The sequence below is a fragment of the Acromyrmex echinatior genome, chromosome 17, assembly GCF_024713525.1.
Source record: "Acromyrmex echinatior isolate Ae372 chromosome 17, ASM2471352v2, whole genome shotgun sequence".
NCBI lineage: Eukaryota > Metazoa > Arthropoda > Insecta > Hymenoptera > Formicidae > Acromyrmex > Acromyrmex echinatior.
In genome coordinates, this window is record NC_141868.1 from 2,669,821 (window position 1) to 2,678,194 (window position 8,374).

The 8,374-nt window shown below is 27.4% G+C and overlaps 1 long non-coding RNA gene across 1 annotated transcript; it reads right to left on the reverse strand.

The window, feature by feature from the left end:
* Positions 1-3,952: 3,952 nt before the first annotated feature.
* Positions 3,953-6,532, reverse strand: LOC147906829 (uncharacterized). The gene is made up of 3 exons (XR_015547973.1): positions 6,390-6,532; positions 4,820-5,243; positions 3,953-4,396 (listed from the first exon to the last, which is right to left on the reverse strand). It is a non-coding gene; the product is annotated as an uncharacterized LOC147906829 (long non-coding RNA).
* Between the last annotated feature and the right edge of the window lie 1,842 nt (positions 6,533-8,374).

Consider the following 8,374-nt stretch of genomic DNA (forward strand, 5'->3'; position numbering starts at 1 on the left):
ATTTCAGGGGAGCTGAAAATTCAATGAAATTTAAAATTATATATAATATATAATCATAAAATTAAAACTATATATAATATATAATCATATTTGACAATTGGGTTGTTGATAATTAAATAAAATTTAAGATTAATTTGAAATTTTATTTAATTTTTAATCTTTTCTTTGCAATTCAAATATCAAGTACGTACACATGATGTCTATGTAACCTTATCTACATATTATATAATTTATTAGTTAGATTTATTATATAATAGTTTTTTAGTTTAATTATATTTATTTTTTAAAACAAAATTTAAAACAAATTTAATTACCCAATCGCGAAATCTATTTAAGTGTCATTTTATTTATAATAATTTAATTTTTCAATTTATCTATATTTATTGTCTTTACTATACAGTCCCTACCTATCCATCTATACTTGTCCTACTTATCCGTATTTTCATTTATTCGTGCCTATTCGCGTATCCTATCTTTGTTCGTATATTTCTACTTCCTACATTACTTCATTAACGTGTAACATCGCGAATATGTACGTTAATGACTGTGTTCAGCAGAGAAAGCAGCTTTGCAAATGTTGTAAAATTCTTCAACACGATTGGATCTTGCTTTAGGTTCTTTATGAATTCAAATGAACTAATGATATTAAATTAAATTTTACAATAATTGCAAAACTGCTTTCATTGCTGACTATAGCAGCTAATGCCTAATCAGCAGCCATGTCCTATCGTGTACTGATAAATTCAGAGAGATTACCTAATTGCGATCGCATTAAATAAATGAGCAATAAATGAAAATAATTAAAATAGACTTTTAATTTTTAAAATACAAAAAATTAATAAATAATAGAACTAATGAGAGCCATTGCGGATAATGAAGTGCAACTAGAATTTGTAGATTAAAAAACTTACAAAACTTGCGCTTCATTATCTGCACTGGCTCTCATTAGCCCTGTTATTTGTTAGTTATTGTATTTTAAATCAACAATATAAGAACTCGCAATTTGCGAGTAAGTTGCCCTCCCGAATATTCAGAATTTATCTTTATATATATATACATATCTTTCAAAAAATTAGATTGGTGTTACACACCAACACCCACTTCGTTCAGATCCTCGTCTTTTTTCTGGCCAATATTCTGGCTTAACATGCCAGAGATCGACAGCAAGGAGAAATATTCCTTTTTGCTGCCGACTAAAAGCGTAAAATTTTACGCCTTTGTATGATGCGCGAAACACGAACGCGTCGCGAAGGGGCCACCATATTAATCAAATTGATTAAATATTAATTATCAATAATAATAATTTTATTAATACACGTGTGTAAATAAATTTATTCGCGTCTATTCGAAACTAAAAATATAAGTATTTGACTAAAAATAAATCTAAATTTAAAAAAATCTCTATGAGGGATGTTTTCAATATTTTGATTTTATAAATCTCAAATATTATGAAATTAGATCAAATTTCTTAATATAAATTTTACACAATATAAACAACAAAACTTCAAATTAAACATAAACCGCAAATTACTAAATCAATTACTATCCCAAAATTTAAGGCCCATGTACGTATTCTTAACGATTCGAACGATTCGTTGCTGAATCTTATCTCAAAACATGTAGAGAGATAAGAAATTCAGATAAATGATGTAAGATCTAAAAGGGAGATAATTTTCCCTTACATTAATAAATATCGTATATCATTTATGTTTTAAATTATTACAATCATTTTCTGTATAATTTATTATTTCAAAATTAAGTATTTTAAAAGATACAAAATTCCGAACGCGATTTTTTAAAATAATTCAAGATAAAATTCTTTTATTTCTTGACACAATAAATTATTGGATATATTGGATCTATATTGGATCTTACATCATGTTGTCACACAATTTTGACTAGTATAAAATTCAGTTACTACATATGGATAAGTTATAAAAGTTTAGGCTAAAGTAGGTGCATTTAGTGCAATTTAGGTAAATTATAGTAACAATTAATAATTATAAAATATATTTTATAAAAAAGCGAGATTAATAAATTATACGACAAATGCGCTACATTAAAATATCTGTTATTTCACTAGTAACAAGTATACAAATAATAAGTGTGAAGCAATACAAAGAATATCTTTGAAAACAGTATGCATTATATACATATATGTGTACGTATATCGCTTTTTTCTGCACCAACTTAAATAAAATTTAATCCTGAATGAATATTTGAAAATAGATAGAAAGAATAATAAAACAATACTTATTGTACTGTAACAAACACTGTACTATATTATAATATCTATAGACAAAAAAAAACAATTTCATTTACTCTAATTACATTTTATATATATATATATATGTTCTTTATATTTTTTAATTTACTGTATTTTATTTATTCAAAAAATACGAATACTTTATTAATTCTTGTTTTTATTTCCAAGTGCATTAAGACGTAATATACAAGGTGTTTGATAATTCTGTTGACAACGCTCGTAGGTATTGTGGACTAAACTGAGTCGAAAAGTCTTGATCATTTTGCAATAATTAACAAGATATTAATAATCACTCAATATTGATTTTCAATAATTTTTTATTCAAATATCATTAACTTTACAGAAAAACAAGAGACAAAAATTGTTAATTTTCTCCTTATAAAGTTCTAAAATTTTTTTCAGAATTTTTTAATATCGTATTTTCTCACATGTTGGTAAGAATACTTGCCAATGAAAAAATGTAATACTAAAAAGTTGATTAAAAATTCTGAAAAAAAATCTTAGAGCTCTTTGAGAAGAAAACAAACAATTTTTGCTGTTTTTCTGTAAAATTGATAATATGATCAATAGATCATCGCAATCGTAACAAGATATTAATTATTAAATAGTGGCGAATATTGATCTTCAATTTCACTATTTAATAATTAATATCTTGTTACTATTGCGAAAATTGCAAAATGGCAAAGGACTTTTCGAGTCAGTTTAGTCCGCTCTACCTGCCCACGAGCGTTATCTGTACAACTATCAAACATCCTGTATATATTTTAATGTAAAACATATTTAAAAAATCGATTACATAGAATCAACTTTTATCATATTTTTATGATTGAATTAAATTACATACAACTGAGATTAAATTACTCATTGTATATATATATATATATATATATATAAGGGTGTCTGGAAATAATCGCCAAATATTTCATGGATGGCATGTAGAGAGGATTAAACTGAGTCGAAAGATCCTCTATTTTTTGCAATTTCCGCAATAGTTAACAAAATATTAATTACTGAAAATTGTTAAATATTAGTCTTGAATAATTTTTTACTCAAATACTCAATCAACTTTACAAAAAAGCTGGAAGAGACAAAAATCATTTATTTTCTTCTCATAAAGTTCTGAGAATTTTTTCAGAATTTTTATAGAATTTTTTAATACCGTATTTTCTCATATTGGAAAAAAAAGAAAATGCAGTACTAAAAAGTTGATAAAAAATTCTGAAAAAATTCTTAGAACTTTATGAGAAGAAAATAAATGATTTTTGTCTCTTGCAGCTTTTCTATAAAGTTGATAGTATTTGAGTAAAAAATTATTCGAGACCAATATTTGGCAATTTTTAATATCTTGTTAACTATTGCGAAAATTGCTAAATATTAGAGGACCTTTCGACTCAGTTTAGTCCTCTCTACATGCCACCCATTAAATATTTGGCGATTATATTAGGTGTTGGAATTAATTCGTAGCGTTTTTTAATGAAAGAATGTTATTTATTTCACATGAGCATTAAAAAATACATTAATGAAAGTACTTCCCATCACTTGTAAAACGCTACGAATTAATTCCAACACCTAATATTTAGACACCCTTTTTATGTGTATACACACACATATATATATATATACATATGTATATATATATAACATATGTATATATACATATATAAAAATATATTCGCGTTAACATATGAATTTAAAAACAACATTTGAGCCTTTAACATTGTAGTTTTCTTAAATGAAATAGTTCTACTTTATTGTTACAGTTAAATTAATGAGAGATTGGATAAGAGTAATGACGACTTTTACGAAAGATAAAAAATAACTTAAACTGAGTTAATATGATATTATAAATTTTACAGTGCATGTACAATAAAATAAGAAGAAGCATCGAGGATTAAATTTATCCTAATCTGTTCTAACTTATCCACTTTAAGGTAATGGATGCATGGAATGCTACATATACATTTATAAAATTTATACAGGTATATTTTTATTAAATTGATGCATATATGCATCTGTAGATATATTAATAAAATCACCACGCATCCGTTACCTCAACAAAAATATCAATTCATCACTCACCAATTTGATGCGCAACAGCGGAGTTTCATCTGCATCGTCGCTATGATGATTCTGTAATAAAAAGAATATAAAATCTAAATTAAAACAAAGCAAAAAAAATCAATTAATATTTAAAAAAATATTTAGTAAACGTAATTCTCTTGAAAATAATCACATAATTTTCAAAATATTTTTAGCATCGAATTTTTTAATTTACCATTCACTTACATATTTATAAAAATAATTATATACTCGAAAAAGTATTATATAATAAATATTACATATATAATTATATATAAACATTTTTTTATATATGAAACATTTTTTCCCGAGCATTTTCTTAAAAAATCTTAAAAATACATAGATATTTATAAAATTTCAAAATAACTTTAAGATAATTCTTTTTTTTTAATTATTAATTTTAAATCAGTGTAAAATAAAGCGAATAAATAGAAAAAAGATATTGATTTTACAATAGCAAAAAAAGATATTTACCGCAAGGTTGCTCCGCCGGAGCCCGATGCCTCTCCCAGACCTCCTCCTCCTCTCAGAGTTGGGATTGACACATCCTCTCGCACTGGACACTCGCGAAAAACACTCGCGAATAATGGACTATAATCGCGCGCGGACTATAACTTGAGTCCGATTACTTGAACGGCACTCCCGAACAAATGCGCGACACGACGAACCGGCTGCGGTTCGTTCATTTTCAAATAAATCGGCGACGAGAGTACGTTAGCTTCCCCGTTGGATTTTTACACGAAGAGAACGATTTCAATCAATATCTAAAAATTTATCTAGATATATCATTCAGATCAGAAAATTTTTAGATTTGAGAAAAACCGTTCTTTTCGTATAAATATCCTCTGGGTACTGAGCCCTCCCATCACGTCAAGGTACCCGTGAGAGGGAAGATAATCTGAAAAATATAATATATAACTATTATATAGATAAAAGGGTTGAATCTTTTATTTATAGATGATGTCTGTAAAATATGAATAGAGTCAATGAAATGGCTAATTAATAAAAAAGAGAAATGTTTCTTTTATCGATAATAATAGTTTATCGATAATAATAGTTTCAAAGAATTACGTTCAATTTTTAAACGGATCGTATAACGGAAGGTGCACGAAAACAAAAAAAGAATTAAATTATTAAACTATATTAATTCTGAAAGCAGGAACTGCGTTATTTGCATGAAAGTATTATTCAGTTATTATTAACGTTGCTTTTTTTATGACTCGTGTGATACCGTTCGTACAGACAAATGCGGCCGTGTCGCGTGCCGCTCTTCTTCACATTTCTTTTTGAAACATGTAATAATCGCAAAAAATGCTAGATACATAATAAGAAATGTTGTATTTTAAATTAAATATTCACGTAATACGATTACTAGAATGATTAATTATTCATAAAATACAACGTTTCGTATTATATTTAGCATTCTTCGCGATAAGATTTTAAAAAATAATGTGAAATAACCGCACGCGACACGATTATCTATTTCTCAGAATCTCAGTAAGGGACCGCGCAGTAACTACGCGTAAACGTAAACATGACGCGCCGTTCCGTGCCACCCCGTACCATCCTCAACACAAGGTCGCGCCAACCGTCTAACTGCCGAAATAAAACGAATATTACGAATAAGTAAAATAATATATTCTTCCCATTTTTAATGTTCTTCGATTAATAAAACGATTATTTCTAGTTTTAACGGCGCGAATCGTTTAATGCGATATCATAATTATATTGCGATATACCGAGGAACATATTTGACGATTATTTTCGACAATTTTTCGTATCAATTACAATGTAATGCTGACAAAAGGCAAGAAGTAAAAAGAGATTCTTATTAGCGTGGTCTTCCTTACATAATTGCTCACGTGAAATAATTTTAACATCCCAATATATCTCAATTTTAGAATAATAGCATGCATCTAACAATAAGAATCTCATTTTTATTGTTAGTTATCGTGCATCCGCGACGCACGAAATATTTAAAATATTCATGAACTGCGTATGTGAGTAATGAATCTTAGAAATAAAGGGAAAAAGTGCATACAACCTATAATCCTTTTCAATCCTTAATACATTCCTTAGTTTTAGGCAGCCTTAATGTAATTCGCGTTCGTAGATATTGCTGTTAATTAATGCGACACGCGGAGCGACTCGAAAACACGTGCGTCTCCCACCGAGATCGCCTAGCGAATGCCGAAGTGACGATCGACCACCGCACCTTGCCCCCCTACGCCTTCGCTCCGCGTCTCACCGCTTTTCGTCGCCAGTGACCCCCTTCCCCTACCGAGCTTTTCGCCAGATGTTTTTAGATTACACTCAACTATCGCGTATGAAAAATATTCAACGATTTATTCAATTATATTTTTCATATTTTACATGATTTTGACAAACGGATATCGCCGTACATTTCGCGTTTTGATTTGTGGCATCTCGGGCACAATCCTATATTATTTGCATGATTCTCTTAAACGAATTAGTAATTATTCGCGTGAAATATTTTTGATATTTTCTATAATTCTCAATTTTCATAATTCTTTTTAATGATCCATACTTCAATAAAGATTGATAAAATATTCTATATATGTTCTTTATATAAAGATAAACGCAAAAAATCTTAATAAAATGAAACAATTTGTGCTAAATACAGGTTTGGTTAAAAGTACTAAATATCTTGTTAATCGTTATTTAATTTTTCAGTTAATAAATTAATTTAAGACACTCTACTTTTACTGAAAATTATTTTGTGTTTCAGAAATTCTTTAAACGTATAATAAAATATAAAATAGATTCCGGAAATTTATTTAAAATATTAAATGAGTCAGAAATGTAGTTATTTAAAATAATAAATACTAAATTTCTCTTTTAATTTTTTAATTTAAAATATAACTTTAATTTTTATCGTTTTACAAGTATGTAAAGATTATTAAACGATTTTTACGTATATTTGGGCAACTTTAAAAAGAATTTGTAAAGTTGTATATTTACAACAAATACTTCTGCATTGTTGTAACTAAATGAAGTTAAAAATTAATGCGTTTAAAATTATTAGGTGTTGGAATTAATTCGTAGCGTTTTACAAGTGATGGGAAGTACTTTCATTAATGTATTTTTTAATGCTCATGTGAAATAAATAACATTCTTTCATTAAAAACGCTACGAATTAATTCCAACACCTAATAATTTTAAACGCATTAATTTTTAACTTCATTTAGTTACAACAATGCAGAAGTATTTGTTGTAAATATACAACTTTACAAATTCTTTTTAAAGTTGCCCAAATATACGTAAAAATCGTTTAATAATCTTTACATACTTGTAAAACGATAAAAATTAAAGTTATATTTTAAATTAAAAAATTAAAAGAGAAATTTAGTATTTATTATTTTAAATAACTACATTTCTGACTCATTTAATATTTTAAATAAATTTCCGGAATCTATTTTATATTTTATTATACGTTTAAAGAATTTCTGAAACACAAAATAATTTTCAGTAAAAGTAGAGTGTCTTAAATTAATTTATTAACTGAAAAATTAAATAACGATTAACAAGATATTTAGTACTTTTAACCAAACCTGTATTTAGCACAAATTGTTTCATTTTATTAAGATTTTTTGCGTTTATCTTTATATAAAGAACATATATAGAATATTTTATCAATCTTTATTGAAGTATGGATCATTAAAAAGAATTATGAAAATTGAGAATTATAGAAAATATCAAAAATATTTCACGCGAATAATTACTAATTCGTTTAAGAGAATCATGCAAATAATATAGGATTGTGCCCGAGATGCCACAAATCAAAACGCGAAATGTACGGCGATATCCGTTTGTCAAAATCATGTAAAATATGAAAAATATAATTGAATAAATCGTTGAATATTTTTCATACGCGATAGTTGAGTGTAATCTAAAAACATCTGGCGAAAAGCTCGGTAGGGGAAGGGGGTCACTGGCGACGAAAAGCGGTGAGACGCGGAGCGAAGGCGTAGGGGGGCAAGGTGCGGTGGTCGATCGTCACTTCGGCAT